General features: G+C 43.0%; 1 long non-coding RNA gene across 1 annotated transcript in view; it reads right to left on the bottom strand.

The window, feature by feature from the left end:
• Window positions 1-1877: 1877 nt before the first annotated feature.
• Window positions 1878-20776, bottom strand: part of LOC112550957 — a 147128-nt gene continuing 128229 nt past the window's right edge. Inside the window, exons 3-4 of the long non-coding RNA XR_003095044.1 lie at window positions 6107-6231; window positions 1878-1937 (exon numbers count right to left, since the gene is read on the bottom strand). This is a non-coding gene — a long non-coding RNA (uncharacterized LOC112550957). The remainder of the gene's footprint in view (window positions 1938-6106; window positions 6232-20776) is intronic.

Genomic DNA, 20776 nt, shown 5'->3' on the forward strand with positions numbered 1-20776 from the left:
GGAGTCTTTAAGAGGAGACTGGACACCTGGCTGCAGTCATATGATCCCAGCATACTTTCCTGCCCAGGGCAGGGGGTGAGAGCAGATGATCTATTGAGGTCCCTTCCAACCCTAACAACTATGAAACTTTTAGCCATGTATGAGTAATTTCATTACAATACTAAGTAAAGATAGGATCAGCTCACCAACTTGGAGTAAATTTCTGGTTTTAAAAATTCTTATTAAGACTTTTCTAAAACTATGTATTCAAAATGCAAATTATACATCTGAAGCCAGATGCTGAAATAGGGATAGATGAAGACCATCCAACACCCACCACCTGCATGTGCAAATGATAGTTCAGACTGTCGATATCTGCATGTATCCAGAATCTGCTTATTTGTACAGATAGTTGTGATTGCTGCAACTGCAGCAGTATTTTTTTTTACATGGAATCAGGGCTATAATTTTGCAAAATTTAGCTTTAATAGCTTTCTGTTGAACCTGTTATAGGACATGTGGGATGGCAACCAGAAATTAACTGAGTCACTTTTCCCTTCTGAGGGCTGCTCTTTGCACTTTGATCTGGAAGTCCACAAAGATTGTTCCTGCTTGCGGCGTTGTCATAATGATGGTCCAGGAGATATGTGATGGAGAAGAATTCTTGTGGATGATTTATTTGATTGGACCAACTATATGGTTAGTACAGAGATAGAAAAACTTTCAGATATCACAGTACCCTCCCTCAGGACTCTGAGACCTATTCCAGCCCCCTAATCTTGTCCAAACTGATTGTTAGAAGTAAACTCCCTGCTAATCAGTGGACACCTAGTGAGACCTAGCTCCAATAAATGCAAGACTTTTCAATGCTTCTCTACTGCCACAACAATTAACACTCCCCATAGCAAAAGCATCAGAATCCACAGATCATACACATTTATTCCAGTACACCAAATGCCTCATGGAAGCTATGCAGATGAAACAGACTAAAACTATGCACCATAATAAATAACCACTGAAAAAAGATAAAGGACAGAGACACTAGAATGCAGGTAGGAAAACATTTTTCACAGAAAAAAATACTCCCTATCTGACCTTACAGTTGTAGTGCTTTAAGGAAATCTCCCCAACACCTTTAAAAGACAAGTGTGGGAACAGAAATTCATCAGTCAGTTGGACACTAGATACCAGGGATTTAACACAGATAGTGAACACAAGCCATTGTAATCTTTCTGATATTCACTAGCCCCTGCAGTTCACAAAAGATGAAGTCCCTACTTAACAAGCTTTGCGAGATGTAGATGTATTGAATCTGGATGTGTGAATTTAAAGTTACTTTCTGTGCCAATGCATGTAAAGTTTCACTTTAAGTTTACAATATATTCTGTGACCGCTAGACTGGCACCACACTTTCCCATATTTGTGGCTGGAATCATTTATTTATGAAGGAAGTGGGACAAACATAACAACTCTCTTCCCTTTTGAAAGGTCTTGATCTCCAACTGATCAAGTTGTCCTTTCTTCTGTTGTTTGGGAATTTCTCTATTCGCCAGTTTTACAGCCTTTCACCATGGTTTTAATCATCACTGTGCCTGCATCCTTCCTCAGACCTGGGGAAGAATTCTTCTCATTCAAATGCTTCTCTACATCTATCTCAACCATGCTGTTGGCCCAATAAATGATATCATCCACAAAAATCCTTGCCCCTCTCATAATTCCTGGACCACCAAAGCTATAACAGAACTCCAACACTAGCAATACAGAGCATATTGCATATACTTGGATCCCCTTGGATTATAAACTTCAGCTCTCAGTTCACGATTAAATCTGTCTCTAAACCTGGTAAAAACCTATTAAAAAATTGGATGAAAAATAATACCTGAAAAAGGACAGTAAATCTTTTTTTCATTTTATTTTGTCTTTTCATTTCATGGAGATAACTTTCTTTTTTCTTTCCCCTGTCAGAAAATAAAAATATAAATGCATTTAAGATCAGACCCTCAACTGGTGTTAAACATCTGCTATAAACAAAATATGTTTTACAGTCACAACCTGTTACTTTCCATACATTTACCTGATCAAGTTTTTAGTTCAAATGCATTATGCAGGGAATGCATGGGTAACTATTGCAACTGAAGAAGTCTACTCAGACCTTCAGCAAAGCTCCTGTTTTAATGCATCAACACAAAGTGCAAGTAAGTTTAGCTGGTGCAAGTCAACTTTAACAAAAATTGTGTTTAGCAGATAGCATGATGAATGACTAACCTTTTCCATCACATGCTACTACAGTCTCCTACATATCCACATTTCATTTGTCTTAAGTAAGCACAATACAGAAAAGTTTTCTTTTACAGACTTGGAACTAGAAGGAAGTTAGACTTCATAATTAGGGTAAAATAGTCAATACACTGTACATCACTTGGGTAGCCTAACATTAATTTTGTATGTCAAATTTCTGGCACTGCTACAAAGCTGTAAGCATGCAGGGAATGACCAAGGAGGAAACATCTTCATAATTCAACCAATTCTTCTCCAAAATGGCTACAGGTGGTAAAAAACCTAGAGAACTGTGTGTAAGGTTGCATTTTCTAAGACTTCTCATATTCACAAAGGTCTGTTCTGGTGAGGTTCCTATTGACAGCTAAAGCCCATGACTGACAGAAATTAGAATTGGGGGAAATAATGAAATGTAGGAAGACTGATGTGCATAGTTCTTAAATTGTGTTTTTGGGTTTAGATCAACAAAATGACTTTATGAGGCTCAAATTCTAAGAGGGAGAATTCACTCATGAGAATTAAGTAATCGATTCTGGATTTTGCTGAGGCATGAATCTAGAAAGCTGTACTTAATAATAGGTTAGTTCTGATTCAATGTCTGTCATCAACAGCCTTGTTTTCAAATACATATCACTTGTGACCTCTCCCTCAATATCTCTTTCCTCAGTCCTATGTCCCTGAAGCCAGTAAAGATACTGCAATGAACTTTCATGGGGTTTAAACATGTGTAAGTGCTTTGCCATATTGGGAACTAAGCTAAAGTAAGGTAGATCTACACCACTTATTCCCAAAGTGTGTTCTGTGGCACAGTGGTGTGATGTGATAGTGACAGAAGTGTGCTGCAAAATCCCACTGAGGTAAATGCTCTCTTCTCCCATCTGGCCCCCTGTACTTGTCCCAGCCAGTCCAGGAGTGCTTGTAACTGCTCCTCTGGGGACTGCTGCCACTGCTTTTGCCTTCTCCCACCCTTCCCTACCCCCAGGCAATCTCTGTCCCACCCCCTATACTCCCAAAAGTGTGCTCTGCTGTGAGCAGGTGGGCAGATGGATGCACAGCCAGAGCTGCACTTAGCAGCCCAGCTTGTCCCCTCCACTCCAACTATGCTCCCAGGTCTGACACAAGAGGTCTCTAGGGTGGTCACCAGGGTGTGAGACCCTGCAGGAGCAGCATCAGCACTGGGGGGATGCTCTTGCCCCCTAAGGTACTGACCAGGGGTTGGGAAGAGGCAGACAGCGGAAAGACCAGGGTGCAGCAGGTTACAGTCCCCCCCCCAGAAGTGGCACCAACTAGATCAGTGATTTTCAATACTTCTAGGTCCCCCTCCAGATCTTTTCTGAATTTATATCTAATCTCAATGATTTTCAACTAGAATAACATGAAATTCAGAAATCCAGAAAAAAGTGTGATTTTTTGGGAAACACTGATTGCTACAGAGTTGCTATTCTGAGGAAAACCAGTCAGCATTCTTTTCTTGTTTGAAATTCAGGAAACAGTGGAACACATGTACTTCTAACATATTTAATTGGATGGTTTCCCATAATATGTAGTTTCTTATGACCATCAACTTCTTATGAATTCATAGTGTGAAACTTCTTTTCATGGGAAGTATGACTTCTTCAGTTTCTGCCAGGAAAACCAAGCAGCCCCAAAGGCAGTGAACAGGACTGCTTCTCTGGTTGCCCCCCAATCAGTTACCATACTGTAATTTTCCTTGTGTGAATGTCACCTTTTGGGAAGAAACCTGTAAAGTTTCCTGTCAACACATCTTTTGTAGGGGTAAGACAACAAGAGTTGTCATAAACTGTCTTATGCACCAATGCAACTCAGTACCAACACTGCAAACCATGAGGAATAATGAAGTCCATAGAAATGAAGCAGTCTTCCTAACCCAAGCATGATTGTTTATCAGTAACCAGATAAAGAGTATAATAATCTCTAGAGAAGAGCTAAATGGCAGTATCCATACCTTCATATTAACTGCACCCAAAGAGTTTTCACCCTGTTCATTTGTTCCTGTAAGAGAACTACAATGTGAAATCCTCTCTAAAGGTTCAGAATCTGAGTTTGCTTCAGACAAAAACTCAAAGGCTTTGATACTTAGCCAAAGCTTTTCTGAAGTATACCAAATACTTGGGTCAGCAAAACTGGATTGGAAAACTCACAAGAAGAGTTTCTCCCATAAGCTATCTATTACTGCTTTCTTCTAGGTTGGCTTTAAATACAGAAGGAAAACTTTCCTTGCAGCATCTTGGCAACTTTCCTTCCATTCCCAGGTGAAATCTGGAAAGTTACAGGCAAAAGGATACAAGAAATAACAAAATAAAAACTTAACACCTCTTTTTTCAACTATTAAAAAGTGTCTGTGTCACAGTAAGATTTGAGTGAAGTTCTGGGGCACTTTCTCTTTAAATTATCTCTGCTATTTCTTGTTTAACTTTGCAAACTTTTGACTGTAGTTACTATGCAAGAGTCCATAAGAAATGTAAGTGTGTTTTATGAGCCAGCAACCTCACAGAAGCTGATCCAATGATTTCACCAAGGCCTGCACCTTAGCATAAGTCCAGGAAACTAGAAGTGCTGAGCTAGAAACTTTACTAGCTGTGCCTTGACTTCAGAAAAGCAAACAAGAGGTCATGAATTAGTAGCATCTGTGGTCTACCTTGATATCTACCAAGCCTGCTTGGGGACTTAACCCAATGACCTCACTAAAGCATGTGCCTTCAGATAAACTCAATGGGCTAGAGATAGAGATGCTAGGCTAGTGAGGTGACTGAGGCCAGTCTCTTCCTTTAACATTAGACCAGCAAGCTTGCTATTGCCAGAAGTCAAAATCACAAGAATGTAGCAGCCCTTGCAATGATGCTAGAAGCTACTCCATCACCACAGCTTCCAGGGCTGAACATGTGAATAGAGTTCCTGGGACTGAGGACATGGCCCTGCCCTTGGCAGCAAGAGCCCTATCTTCACAGGTAGGTTGGCCTTATTTCACGAGGGTATGTTTACACAAAAGTCTCCAGTGTAGTGTGGAGATGTCCAAGCTGGCTCTAAACAAGCTAGTTCAAGTATTGGCTTCACAAAGCTCTGCCAGAAAAGGTTTAGAGCAGAAGTGTCAAGCTTCTGGGCCACAAGATCATGGAGGGATTGAGAATTAGGGCAGGGAAGCTGGGAATGGGGTCCATCACCAAAATCTGGAGCATAGAGCCCTGTTGAGGCTACATATCAGGGAGGGAGGTGAGCAATAGCTGTGTTAATCCCCATGGCTGTCACTCCTGCATGCCCTGCCACTGTCATCATGTCCAGATCTATATCTGGTCTGCAAGGAGCTATACGATCCAGTTTTGGGGGCTGAGGTGAGTTTGACTCCCCTGGTTTAAAGCTAATTCATGCATCTCTATGCTATACTGCAGCCTCCAATGTAGACATATCCTCAGCTGCGCAGCAGAATGATCCCAGGGTGCCAAGGCAAGGGAGAAGGGTATTTGTGAACAGTAGCTGAGACAAAGTTTTATTGTACTTAAAAAAACAAAGAAAAGCCATCACATGTTCTTACCACACTTGCTGTTCAGAGTGACAGGAAACTCTGCAATTCACAGAAATCCCTAGTGATAAAAGAATTGGAAAGCCCAATTCATGCAAAAGGAGTTTTATGTTTGTTGGATTTTCACTGCTTATTTTACAGCTGTATTTTGTAACCATAGTGCAGGAAGGGGTTTGTGGGCCTGTGAAAAAGCAGGAGGGGAGAGCACCAAGGCAGTAATAAGAAATATCCAGCAAATCCCTCCTTGGGGCAGCCAAGAAGAGGTGTGTATTTTTGTAGGCATTACATTTTAATGGTTTACCCCAAAATTACCATGCAGAGATCAGCAGAGGAATGCAGAGCAGTTCAGTCTTTTCTTCTCTCTTTATTTCGTCCCAGGAATTTTTGGAGTCTAGTGTATGGCTTCAGTCTCATGAGATCAGCACCAGTACTGTAGGCTGGAAGAAATGGGGACATGATTGCACAGAGCTTGGGATATGACATCAGAAAACCGAGCTGGAGTTAATAAGTCATCCGAAGTGCAGGCAAGCATCCATCAAATCTGCTAGGGGTGCTGAGACAGAGAAAGGCCTGTGCCTTAATCACAACCCAGCAATCGCAAGGTGTTGATCCACTGCTTTCAGAGAGATTTGGACCTTGGTGCCAGCCTTGTAAAGTAAGAGGGCTGTGCCAGGTACTTCAGAAAAACCTTTTCCCCACAGGAGGACATCAAGAAGAATCCCCTGCTCAAGGTAGCAGCATCCCTAGCTAATAGATGTTTGTCTAACCTCTTCTGAAAACTGCACAAACCACCCTCATCCACAGCTACCAGGCACAGTGCCTGAAAACAGCAACAGCACCCTAACTTGCCACAGGTACAGCAAGGGTACCATCAATATCCTGCCACTGCAAGGACAAGAAGTAGTTTGTTAAAATCACTCAGGAGAGCCAAGGAAGAGGATCATGCCCCCATTAGAGAGAAAGGCAAAAACAAAGAAAAATACCAGTCTGGTCACTGGGTAAAACTCCTTCCTGATTCCATATGTGGCAATCTCTCTGACCCTGAGTGGAGAATCAAGACCTTCTAGCCAGCAACCTCCAGGGTTTTATTTTTTTAAGTTCCAGCAAGAGCAGTAGCACACCCCAGGCAAAATTTCCAGCCTTGGTTGCAGCCAAAGCCAACACCCAGTGCTTCTAAGGAAAGTGAAAACACACCAAAGTAAAATGAACCCTGGCCCCAGTAATAAAAAGAGGGGAGGTTGGTTCACAATTTAATTATATTTTTCATTTTTTTTTGTCACTGAAAGAAGCGGAAAAAATCAGTTATTTGCACAGTTTTGGTTTTCAGTGGAAATGCCCTGACACAAAATATCATTCAGTACGATTATAGCCATCTAAATCCATCCATAAACGGTTGAATAGACTGGACTTTTTGTAGATGTTGAATATTTTGTATCAACATTAAAAAAATAACCTTTGCTCTCACTATGTTAATTTCAGTAAATTTGGCAAAAAGTCCATTTCTGGCTTATCCACTGAAGTCAATGGAGTTAAAGTACATCAGGGAGGAGTCTGGTCTTTTTGTGCAAATACTCAAAGATTTACAAAAGACAACTGACAGCACTGTACACATCTCAGGCTTCCTTGCTAACTCTTAATTCTCAAATATTGTTTATAAGAATGAAATGACACTTACTTACTTAACAGGGAGTACAATAGTCCTTGTATTAAATCTAAATTACATGAATATTTTAGACTCTCAATTGAAACTGTTAGTGATAAGTCTTTAATTACTGCTGCTTTCTCATCTGGTGCTTGAGTAATTCCCAAAGAGGCTAAGCTTGCGTGTCTGAATTACACTGTGCGTGAATTTTGCTTAAAAGTTTAACTTAATGTTATTGTTTTGTATTGGATGAAAACAATTTACTGATTTCTACTGAATGTCACAGCAATGACTCTAAACAAGGCAGTCTAGATAGAGAATATTATCTCAACTGTGGGCAGCATGGACGTGCATGATCGGAAATCTGAGGTACAGCTCTGCTTATGCCACAAAGGAATGCTCTTCTTTTTACATTTTGATCAATGCAGGTGGCATCCTTAGCAATACAGCCAAAACACTGCTGTTAATCACTGCCCCTTTATAGACTGAGGCTTCACCAAAGGGAAAGGAAATTATTTTGTTGCATTTAGGTTGAAACAAATCATGACTTTGACTTTCCACCCACTGAAGTGATAGTATGTGCATCATTCTTTCCAGAGTCATGGACTAAGTTATGTTTTATCTCCATGAGGTTTTGTGGGGGTGTCTAAAAGACCCATGACCAAATACTTAGACCATGGGTCAGCACTGGATATCAGGATCCAGCATCTCAGCCCCTGAATCAAAAACTTGAGCTATGAGAAGCAGGATACTGTAGTCAGTGAGGATGAGTATGCCAGCTACTAGAGTAAGGCATGATCACAGGCACTTAGCCAGTGTTCTTCGCCTGTTGCATATGTTATTCCTCAACACTTGAGGCCTACAATAAGCAGTCCCCTGTTGAGCGCACCATTTCTGAAGGGTATATAGACATGTTTCTTAAAGGCAGTGTTGGTAACAAGGCCTGTAGTTCAAGTTACTTGACCCTTTCCATTATTAGACTCTGTTTTATTTTGCTCATATCTTTGCCAAACTTAAACAATTTGGACTTAAATTTCCCAAGTGTCTGTTCCAGGCAGGAGAAATGGTAGCTTAAACAATCCAGTTGATTCTCAGAATGAGGATAGAGAAAAACATGTTGTTTTGTTCATTTTGAAACTATGTTTGTAACTATTCAGTTGAGAGCCTCTTTAGTTCTTTCTAGTGCTGGAGTGAATACATGGCATTTGGTAGAGGCTGCCCTGTTCAGGGGGTGGTTTTGCCCCAGTTATAAGCCTCTGTAAAATCTCATTTTCATAAGCTAAACAGAGACATGTTAGCATGTGGCACCTAAAGTCTCTGGCAATTCCATCTTCACTGAAATTGCTGTGTCACCATACAGTTCTTACTTGGCCTCTGGACTGTAAGGGTGTTTGTACACCTGATGAAAATTGCCCATTACTGAGGTTTAATGGTGTCACTGTACACATGCAGGTTTTATTTTTTTATGGTTTAAATGAGTTTGTTACACTGCAAACTAAACCACATCCACACGTAATTTAGTTTGCAACATAGCTATTTGTAACATTGCAGCCTTTGGACAGCTTGCTCCCCTCCGCCATGGGAGAGGTGGGCTGCTGGCAAGTGCACCGATCCTTTTTTTGTTTTGTGGAGCCTGCCCGCATCTCTCATGGTGGGGGGTGAGCTGCAGGGGGCCCCAGACCTTCCCTCCATGGCGGCGACACCCCCTGAGGCTGCCTAGGCAGGCTACTAGTGGGCTGGATGCTGCCCCAGCTTAGACTTGGAAAACAGTTGGATCAGGCTGGGTGCTGCCTCTGAGCTGGTGCAGCATCTACCTGCTAGTTGCCCTCTTGGGCAGCCCATGGAGGCACCACCACCACAGAGAGCTGGACCAGGGCCTGCTGCAAGATGCCTACCTGGATGGCCCCAGGGGGGACCTGCTGCCATGGAGGGAAGGACTGGGGCCCCCTGCAGCTCAGGGCCTGCTGGCAGGTCTCCCCCTGGCCCTGAGAGATGTGAGCAGGCTCCATTAAAAAAAAAAAAGATTGGGCCCCTTGCTACTTTTATTTTTTTTTCCAGCAGAGCCTGCCTGTGCAAGCTGCTGGCAGGCCCCACAGCCCTGAGCTGTGGGGGGCCCTGGTCCTTCCCTCCATGGCAGTGGCACTCCCTGGGGCCACCTGGGCAGGGTGCTAGCAGGAAGGGGTCTGCCCCAGCTCAGAGACAGCACCACGCTATATCCAACTCTTCCCTAAGCCCACCCACTGGAAGTGCGCTGGGTGCTGCTCCCTCGGCGGCCTCAGGGAAGAGTTGGATCCAGCGGGGGTGCGGCCTCCAAGCTGGAGCAGCCCCCAACCCACTAGCACTCCTCCTGGGCAGCCCCAAGGAGTGCCACCACCATGGAGGGAAGGATTGGGGACCCCTGCAGCTCAGGGGCTGCACAGCCAACTCGTGCAGGCAGGCTCCACCAGGAAAAAAAAACATAGTGAGGGGCCCAATCCTTTTTTTTTGAGGAGGTTGCCTGCAGCCAGGGGCTGAGCTGCCAGCGGGCCATGAGCTGTGGGGGGCCCCAGTCCTTCCCTCCACAGTGGTGGTGCCCCCCAGGGCTGCCCAGGTGAGTGGCTAGTGGGCAGGTGCTGCCCCAGCTCAGAGGCAGCACCCAACCCAATCCAAATGTTCCCCGAGCCCAAGCTGGGACAGCATCCAGCCCGCTAGCAGCCTGCCCAGGCAGCCCCGGTGGGTGCTGGCACTGTGGAGGGAAGGACTGGGGTCCAGGTCAGGGGCCACCCGCCCACCAGAAGCTCACCCCTCCCCTCCGCCCCCCAGCCATGGGAGATGCAGGCAGGCTCCACAAAAAAACCCGAAAACGTTCGGACCCCTCGCCGTAACAGTGATGGAAATCCCTAAATTGAAATGGTGAGTTTTTAATCATCTCAGTTAAAAACACACTGTTTCAATTTAGGGTACTAAACCCCTGTCATGTGTACAAGCACCCCGAGACTGTGACTGAGTGTGCTCAATCCCAGCCCTGCAGTACAGGAGCTGGATAGTCCCTGTCACAGAGGCTCCCAGCCGCAAGCCATGTCTGTGGCACCAGAGCTGAGAGCAGAGCAAATATTGAGGAGTGGAGCAGGGGGGGTGGTGGGATGACAAATTAAGGCTGCAGCCTAGAGCGTAAGTATCAACATCATAATTCTTATATTTCTGTTCAAGCTAGGGTAATCTTAACTATTCATTTAACTGTCTAATCCTTTTCTGAATTCTGCTAAGCACTTTGGCACAATAATGACAGTCAATTCAACAAAAGTTAATTTGTAGTGGTGAAAAAAGGATGCCCTCTTACTAAGTCTGTTGTTTTTAATTACATTATTGCCCCATTATTCTTGGCTCAAAAGTAGGAGCAAAAGGGAAAAATTGACTGACTTCCACCATGCCATTCAAGTTGTTCTAGCATTTTAACACTTCATTTCGTTTTTAAATGAAATATCCCTTCCCTCTTCATCTTCTCTGATTTTGACCCATTTTCTTAGCTTTCTTGCTGCCGTGAAACAGAAGCCAAGCTGTTGCTATGCGTACCAGTGAGCCATGCTGTGCTGCCCAGGTATAAAATGCAGTGGATGAAATCATCCATACTGTATTGTCTAACATGGAGACAGTGCTAGATCCCAGTTGGACAACTCTCTGATGCCTCCAGACACTTAAAGTTTTATTCTGTTAACCCTTACTCTCATTCTTTCCTAACTATTTTCTACAATGTCTTTCAGATCGTCACCTGGAACTGGTCTTTGGTAGTCTATCCTCAGTTAGGAAGGCAATCGCTATATTTCCAGATGCTGGAAAGACCAGGAAGACCATGCTGTTCATTTAGAAGAGAAGGAAGCTCATATGCTTCAAGGTCTGGTTGAAAGAGAAAGCTGGGTGCTGACCAAGCATTTTGGAAATATCCAGATCCTTCCTGAAGCCAGAAACACATATCAAACACATTACCTGATCAAAGCTTGGAGGCCATCCAACTGATTTGACAATATTTTCTAAGGCACAACATGGCCCTTGGCATTTCATTGACAGTGCAAGGTATATTAAACCTCCAGCCACTGCAGAGTTATATCCTTTGGTAGCCCTGTCCTTTTTACTGAACAGATTTTCTCAGCAACTAGCAAAAAATTACTCAGGCAAAAGAACAAATAGTTGTTACCTGAATCCACTCTACCTCAATATTATTGTAATCTGCAGAAAGAAGTAAATTTAATTGAAACCATAGTTCCCTCAAAGTGCTATACCCTTTGGTTTTATCTAACCTGACAGTAATCAATACTGTGACCTAGTTCTCTGAAATCTTCTGGGGGACAACTAGGCCCATTTGTTTTCTTGTAAGACATATTTAGCTCAATGTGATGGTGTCTACTAGCAGACTTCTGTTTGGATTAAGTGAACAAAGCCACTTCGGTCTCTGGGCTCCCATTGGCAAAATGAAGCATCCTGATAAAAGGTAAGTAAGTGTCTGGCAGACACAAAAGTATAACTTAAGAAAGGATGAAGATGCCAAGCAGAAGAAAGGTGGGGAAACTACCCTTCTGCCTCCCAGGATGCGGGAAGGGGCAGTGCTTTTTGCTGGCTGCATTGCACAGATGGGTAAAGTCATTTTAGCAATACATTTAATTTCTTTGGCCTCATCAGCTTTCTATATATAACCTCAAAAACCAAACAGCCAGACTAACAGGCTTTGTCATTAGGAGCAAGCCTCTTAGTGGGCTCAGCCAAGCAAGTAATCAACCGGATTGCAAGGACTTTAGCTCCAGTCAGCGCCTCGTGCCTGATTTCATTTAACTAGTTATTCCTCTGTGTCTGTGTTTCTAGTAAAAGCATTTTTTTGCCCTTCACTAGAGCGCACAGAATGTTTCAGATGTCTCTTTCCTGACACTTTGGGACCTGCACTAATGGCATCTGATAAAAGATGTCATTGATTTTCATCCGGCTAAGTCATTTACTCATGCTGCACCTTCCTGTATCTATTCTTCTTCTACCCAATTCAGAATGAATCTAAATGATCCCTTTGGTCTCACCTCTTGTGGGCACTGAGGTGCGTATAAATATTTTAGCTGCTTCTAGCAAAGAAGGTCAGGGGAAAAATAACAAATGTTAAAGCGCATGTTTGTGAAATCTGTTGCCAGGCATTTCCTCCCAAACAGCTCCAAGAAGGTAATGAGTCTCTTTATCCCAAGAGCTCAGCTCCCTTTGCTATTAATAAAAGGGGAAGTCCACTGTTGTTCTTGGTGGGAGTCATTAGGTGCTGAGTAGCAGTCTTTGTATAGTACTAACATACTCTGGAGCAGGAGCATGGACTAGTACTTAGTTACTGCAGAAAACAACATGCATCAGATTTGCGTTACTTTATATGTCAATCTCCATTGTTCATAGTGGGCATATTTTTGGGCCAACATGGATGAAGGTTGTCCTTCCACGAAAATCCCCTCACCATTTAATAATGGCATCTATGTAAGACTATTGTTTTCTCTCAGCAAAGGGGTCAGTGTTAAACGTGGCAGGATTGGTTCAAAGGACAAAACACCTTAATAGAGTTCTTTTTTTTTTTTTATTACAACTGACCTGAGAGTTCATTTGAGGTATATGTGTGAGTCTCCTGGATGGCTCCAGAATAGACAACAACAACGAGATGCACTTGCCATGTTTCAAAAAAATCACGATGCCTATATTGCCAAGATCAACATTCCAGCTGAACAGTACAGTACAATTTATCACTTGTTGGGGTTTTTGTTATAAGACTGCTCTTGATATAAAACTACTACAAAATGTTTGCCAGTTGCACTCAAATGCACCATAACCTCATTCTTTCTAAAGTACAGCTTGTTATTACATGCAAAACATATATATTTCCTTATGTAATCATTCTCAATAATAATACATAGTATTTGAACAGCATTTCCCAAGTTTAAAGTATTTTGCTAATGTTATCTGTGATTTCACTGGGATCTATGCACACTAAAGTGCATTTTTGAATAGGGAAGGATTACTCAGGTTCATAAAGTTAAGCACATGCTTAAATGCCTTGCTGTATTAGGACTTTAAGTATTATTAGCAGCATACGGTTTATGATGCACATTCAAGCATCTCTAATTACCTGCAGTAGAGGGAAGTGGTACATTTGTGCATCAGCCCTTTCTTTACAATCGTATTTGCTTCCACTTTTAGAGAGGGGCAGCTTATACAGAAGAGTTAAGCAAAAAATAAAAAGCAAAGAAGAATATGAGATTAAAATTCAGGTGCTCCTGATCCCCAGTGAAGGGTTCAGACTACAACCAGCCTTCTAAAAACGAATGTCATTACAATTAGGAGACTGTTGGCTCCTCAAAGACAATCCACACACAACACAGAGATCACGCATGAGACAGCTAAGACATTTCTCCAGTCATTATGTCATTATGTCCTGTATTTCCTCATTGTGTCAGACTTGGCCTCCTAAGAGGTATTCCAGGACCCACCCTCTTTCCCCATTACAACAGGGTTTATACACAGTTAGATTTTGGTTAGACAAGGTACTTGGGGATGGTTGGCTTGCCCTTCCCCATTTATGCCCTCAGACATGTCATGTAATCAAGGGCAACTATGTTGCAAATGGGGGCCAATGAGTCCTGCTTATCTAAAAAAATTCTGATATCTGGTGCTGGGGCCACAAGAATATCCAAAAGCTGAATACACCTTGCTGGTGAATCTTGAGGAATCACAGTTACTATAAGGCAAGGTGTCTGATTTTAGCTTTGCAATTATTACAGTTCTTGGATTCAGTCTTAAGCATTGCATGTAATGTAATATCATGAGGCTTTAACTTTTATCTGATTAATGACTGACTTCAGGAGAAACTTGAACTTTAAAATTTACTTTCCGACTTTATCAGAGAATCTGAAAGGGAGATTTATTTATGCCTTTTAAGGGAGGGTGTGGAGGGCAGGAAGAGTTTGCAACTGTAGCTTTGGCTTTGTATATGTTACGTTTAATGATAACAATCACCTGTAAGCCATCACAATAATTCCATATATAAGCCACGGCAGATCACCATTTAAAATGTTGATAAATTTGTTATGATATAATCACAGCAACTGGGTAATTAACCAGCACTGGGTGGAGATCTGAACTGCAGCATAAACAACAAAGCAATTTGAAGTGACAAAAATGTCAGGTGAGAGAATTTCAGTTGACAGTCTTACCAGCTTTTAATACCGTACTATTTGTGTTCAGGGAATAATGCAAATGAGAAGCATCAGAAGGGTTTTTTTTTTTTAGCACACTTATTCATATCATCTTTAGTCATTAGGCTTTAGAATTTTAAAAGGTTGATCACACAAACAATGATTTATGTGTGCTTTAAAAATAATAATAATATTAAACTGGGATAGGTACCACATATGTTAGGAGAGGTAAAAGTTGGCTGAATCATGAATGGGAAGGTGTGAAAAGGAGGGTGGGGGGGGGCAGAGTGCCCAGTAAGAAGCACTGTCAAGCAGAGCAAGCACTGGAGTAGGACACTAGTGCTTTGCCTTCGGTTCTGTTGTGACCTTGCATAAATCCTGTAACTGATGCTATGCGTCTGATCTCAAGCTGTAAAATGGGGATACTTCCCTGCCTCACAGGGGCTGATAGGCTCAAAGGCCTGTGATGATTGTGAGGTGCTTAGATTCTTGCTAATAAGGATGGGCAAGGGCCTGAGAAAATCACAGAATCATAGATTAGGGTTGGAGGGGACCCCAGGAGGTCACTAGTCCAACCCCCCCACTCAAAGCAGGACCATTCCCAACTAAATCATTCCAGCCAGGGCTTTGTCAAGCCAGGTCTTAAAAACCTCCAAGGATGGAGAATCCACCACCTCTCTGCACCCTTGTAAACACACTTTTTTCTCACTAAGGGCATGTCTGCGCTGCTACTTAGTCTTGCCCTGTAGCTCAGCCTCTAACTAACTCTCACCAACCGTTTACATTAAATCCTCACCAGCTTGCTCCCTGGTGGGTAGTCCAGCCACCCCTGGAAATTCTGCTGAGCAATAGGTCCTAACATTCAACCTCCTGCTCGCCCAGCACCAACTGCAATATGTGTTTATGACATATCTGGCTGCTTTAGGCAGGAAGCAATCCCACAACTCCCTGTACCTGGCATCTAGCCTTTCTGTACCCTACTTCCCATGTCTCATGACCAGAATTAAAGCCAAGCACAAAAGAATTCCACAAGTAGTGGGAAGCTGATTCCTAGAAAGGCTTCATGGAATTAGTCTGCCCACTTATTGTCTCATCTCCCACAGTCAAGGTGTGGCAGATTTACCCAGTATTTCAGATGGAGAAGAATGGTTGACAAGGGCCATGTTAAGGCAACGCAAGCTGTGTGACTGCATGGGGCACTGAGCTGCTACAGGGCCCCCACTGTAGCACAGTTATGACAGAAAGGTAGAGGCCTAAAAAGGAAAGCCCTGCTGATACACTCAGCAGGGGTAGGAGTAGTTGAGGGCAGCCCTCTAAAACAACCCTAAATAGGGGTGTAGGTTCATCTTAAGACTATTTAGTTTGTGTTAGTCTGTTTGGGAAGTGGATTAAGCTAAACAGCCCAAAACCACTCTCATTATAGAACTAAAGTGTCAGTTCAGGAACTACTGTGGAGCAGCTCTTGTGCTTTAGGTTCACATCCACACAAATTTTTCATTGGTCTCCCATGCAGACAACTCCTTAGAAAACAAATGAGTAGCAGCAGACCTGATAAAAAGTGTATACAATAGTGAAGGGGTGGCATAGGCAGCCTCTGTGTGGCACATAACAGATTGGGGAGGAGATAGGCACGACACTGGTAGACTGAAAGGGAGCAGAAAGCAGAGCAGCACTGGGTCAGGGAGCATAGGGCAGGGAGCTGAAAGCAAAGCAGCAGATTTGGCAGTGATGGCTATAAAACAGTGTTTAAAGGTTTGCTTTTGGGAATTGGCTTGTAGATAAGGTAGATATGCATTCAAACAATGGTCCAGGGCAATGGCAAGGGCTAATTTATTTCTAAAAGTCTGTTTGTGACAAAGTTTCCTTCAAGGTCCACTGTGTCTGACATAGGCAAGCAGACACACAGCCTGGGAAATTGAAAACATGTACCACACTGTTCCATAACAGAGATAAGGGACTTTGTCTCATTGGCCAGGTCACAGTGACCAGCTGCAGAGTCCTTGGGATTTCTGGTTTTGGTATATGGACCAAATTAGGAGAAACTAGTAAAAGCCCAAATTAAGATGCATGTCTGTGATCGGTTTGTGAAACAAAAGGATATGCTAAAAAGACAGGACATGGACAGTATGATGACCAAAGGGAAACCAATCAACAGTGCCCAAAGATTCATCGGAGGAGAGAAAGAATACAAAAGGAGGGATTTCAGAGCAGCAAAGGGTCCCTGAGAAGGGAACCTGAGGCCACCATGGACAGAGCCCACCTCAACCACCCCACTGTGGGGTGGTAGCTCTCAGCCTTTGACCTCCAAGCTGCTGATATCTGACATTCAAGAGAGAACCTCGGCATGAAGGTCGCATACTGGCCAGATGTACCTTGACTCTGTCAACCCTGGGACTGGTAGATATCGAACTGTTTGCATTACTGCTATCTGCTGCCACTGTGTATCAATAAAATTTGCCTAATATCAAATGGAGAGGTCATGGTCAGTCTGAGGGTTTGGGTATCTGGGTCATAAATCCAATGCCAACAGGCAGCAGAAAGAAATCAGATTGGCACTTGGTGGGTGCAAGGCTACTTTGTGGCATGCCTGCCAAAGAGGTCTATCCGTCTCCCCACTCCCCTCCCCTCCCCTTCCCCCCTGTGTCTTCCCCCCTCCCCACACTGTAATAGTAAATGGTTTAGAAAAGATGTATCAGGAACATCTGCTCATCCTGTCTCAAAACACAAGAACAAGAGATCCATCCAATAGCATTAAAAGATGGGAAACTGAAACCAATGAAACTACTTTCTCATACAGCATGTACAGTGAGACTCTGGAGCTTATTGCCACAGGAAGCCACTGAGGCCAAGTACTTTACATGCATATGACTGTCAAGACTATCCAGAGGATTGAGAATGCTAACCACTATTCTGGAAGGGATTTCAAACCTCATGCTCCAGTTTTAAAGGCAGACTCTAAATACTACAAAGGAATGTAAAGGGTTGAGGGAGGGGACCAGATTATCACACGTTCACTACTAAGGGTTTCTCATACCCTCCACTGAAGCATGTGGTGCTGGCCACTGTCCAAAACATTATGATGGGCCTCAGGCCTGATGCAACCTGACAGTTCCTATGGCCATATAAGTGTTTACTTAGACAGAGGAGTCTTGCAGCCAGCTTGAAGGGGGAGAACAACAGGATTTTAAATGTCTGTGGTAAAGCATGTTATTTTCCTTCTCCTCCAAATCACTTCAGTTGGAGGCCATGCTGTGGTCTGGTCCCACACATATTTTCTAAAACCAACTCATTCAGACAGTGGTGTGGAGAATATTAGCCACATAGCTTGAGTTTGCCATGTGAAAGGCAGCTCCTATCACAGAATGTCTTTGTTAAGATCCCCCTAGAAACCATCTTAATAGTCATATACAGTGGCATCCCCCTAAACCTAAACTTAAAAGGAATGGGACAGGCTCTCAGCTATCACCAGATACCGAGAGTGAGGGATGCCTGGCTAAGGAAAATGGTAGAAATGATGGGCATGAAACAAAGCACATTCCTAAACTGTTTTCATCAAAGTTGAAATGGTATTTTAAAAATGATCACTTTGTAAGACACAAAAAATAATTGACACAACCTAAACTTGGAAATGACATGGAAAGTTTGAAACTCCAAATAATTTCTCTCAGCTCTTAGACTGGTGGCTACTGAGTTCCCATGATGAACAGAAAATCCCATGGTTTCACAGGATGTGTTGGGAGTATGAGTCAGGCATATTACTGATATCATTATGAACTACATCAGGTAGGGTGTGCATGGCTGTTCATGAACAGAGAATCACAAGCCAATACTCTCCACCTACAATCCATGCCCTTGAAAATAAACCATGTTGATCTCTGCCATGGCATCCAGATATTTTCTGTACCACAATGAATTGTAGGTCTGCTATGAAACATCGTTGATATTTATCAAGAGAACATAGCACTTCCAATAATTCCTTACCATTATTCTGGTACAGTGAGTCAGTTGCATCTCCATTAGTATAATACAAGACAATCTTGAGATGCACTTATTTAGATCCCCATTCTTGTGTTCTTATCCTTGTTTGATATGGTCTTATCCCACAGACAGTGCTCATAACGCCAATGCAGCATTTGCAGAATTAGGAGCTGCGTAGTGGCAGCTGTGGTGTCCCCTGGTGGCTCAGAACATGGCCCTTATTTATGAAGTTTTGTCTTGCCATACAGTTCAACATGGAACCTACGCACTTAGTTAGTATTTTCCAACATTTTTTAGGACATTCCCCCACCCCATTTTTGGTTGATTTCTTTTAATTGAAATGTTTTGTGAATACTTTCCCGTTCCTTTTGATAATCAAATGTGAACACTGAAATCTATTCTCAACTAAACTTTTTCATTTTAGAAACTATTTGGGGCATAAAACACTGGTTTTCAAAATCCATTTTCAGTCCTGAAAACCATGTTTTGCTAAAATGTACAGGTTATGGGGTCATTTTCAGTTAACAGAAGCAACTGAACAATGCCTACTGTCCCTCCTGAGGAGTTATGGGCTCCTTTTATTCCCCTGCATAGGTGAATAGGACCAGACAAAACACAACCTAGCCTGCTTTTACAGAGATGGCCCCAGACCTAAAGCCCATCACTGGATACCCATTCTCCACCCATACATTAAAGCTCCCCACCCCTAACTCGCCCTTTCTCCACGAGCATCTGACCTTATCTCTGTAACAGAATCCTTTGAAAACTGGTGAGTTTTGATTCATGGTCAGGCTTGACCCTGTTGTTCTGATCCTTGTTCTCTTCTAAGAACCATCTTGGGAAAACCCAGAGCTGTGAGAGATAGAGCTGTGAGGGAGCCTGTCCAGTCATGTTGCTTTTACTTCTGTAAATAAGAGCAGTGCTCACAGCTGTCAAGCTAGCTGCAGCCCCTGATTCCTACCCCCACCAATCCCTTTCCTGATGTCTCTAAGCACTCCCCCACCATGGTGCCAGACTTCAGTCCCTTGCCTCCCCTGTGTATACTCACAAGATTCTTCCACCCATATACCAGCTCCTAGGGTGCAGGAACCAATGTTTTAGTCTTGCAGAAATCTGAGTCACTTTGGACTTTTCAGTTCCTCCCTATAACTAGTGATAGATCTCACTGCTTTTAAAACAAAGCATTGCTAAATCTTGATAATGGGAATAAACAGAACCAGGAAAAATGTTTTTAAAACATCAAAGGGCCTATGTGCATGTCCATCTTACCTACAGTTTGAGATGGGCTTAGCTTCCCTCAGGATTGTAACCTCTAAGAACTGGTTATCAACAGACGTCCCAACAGTCTCCCTCTGGTCTGAAGGACTCTATTTGGCTGGATGTTTTCCTGCATTTATATAGCCTGGTTAAGCCAGTATGGATGGGTCAGCAGAGAGAAGCAGGATTAACATCAACAGTTGAGAAGTTTGCTGAGAAGGCATTAGCAGAGCTGTTGTCCTCCTTCCTGCATAAATGTTCCGACAGCTCTGCTATGGAATTAACTCACCTTCATGCATTCAGTAGATCTCACATTTAGTATTTACAAATTATCACAGATTTTTCCAAATCTAGCACACACATCGATTTTCACTAACTCTGCTAGTCTGCATCTCTTGTATGCAACTGAGTTTGACATCAAACAGTTATTTATGGAGTGGCTGGGGAAGTAAACAAGAAAGCTAGAACAGAATCATGAATGAGAGTCCTTAGAGCAGTAGGGGCCAACTTTTTGGCAGAAATTAATGATACAAATTAAGCCTTATGCTCTCTTAAGAGTGTTACTCTGAACCCTTTCCCTTGCCTGATCTGTTGCTCTGCTATCTGCTCCCTGCCCTGTGCTTCTTGCCTGATCTGCTGGTCTTTCTGCCTCCTGCCCTATCTGCAGATGTGCTCCCTGCTCACTCCCTGATCTGTTTAGTGCCACACACAGCAGCTGCTCATGCAGTTGTGGCATGTGTTGCAGGTTGGCCACCCCTGCTTTTGGAGTGCTATGATTATTTATACTGCAGTCCCTTAGATTTAAGAGCCTGTAGAGAGAGTTTGGGTCAGAATTGTCAAAAAGATAAGCCTGACTTCAGGCATCCAGGCTTGTATTCAGATAGGTGACCCGATTTTCAGTGGTGCTGAGCATTCTCATCAACA

This window comes from Alligator sinensis, unplaced genomic scaffold (assembly GCF_000455745.1).
Source record: "Alligator sinensis unplaced genomic scaffold, ASM45574v1 scaffold989_1, whole genome shotgun sequence".
Taxonomy (NCBI): Eukaryota; Metazoa; Chordata; order Crocodylia; family Alligatoridae; genus Alligator; species Alligator sinensis.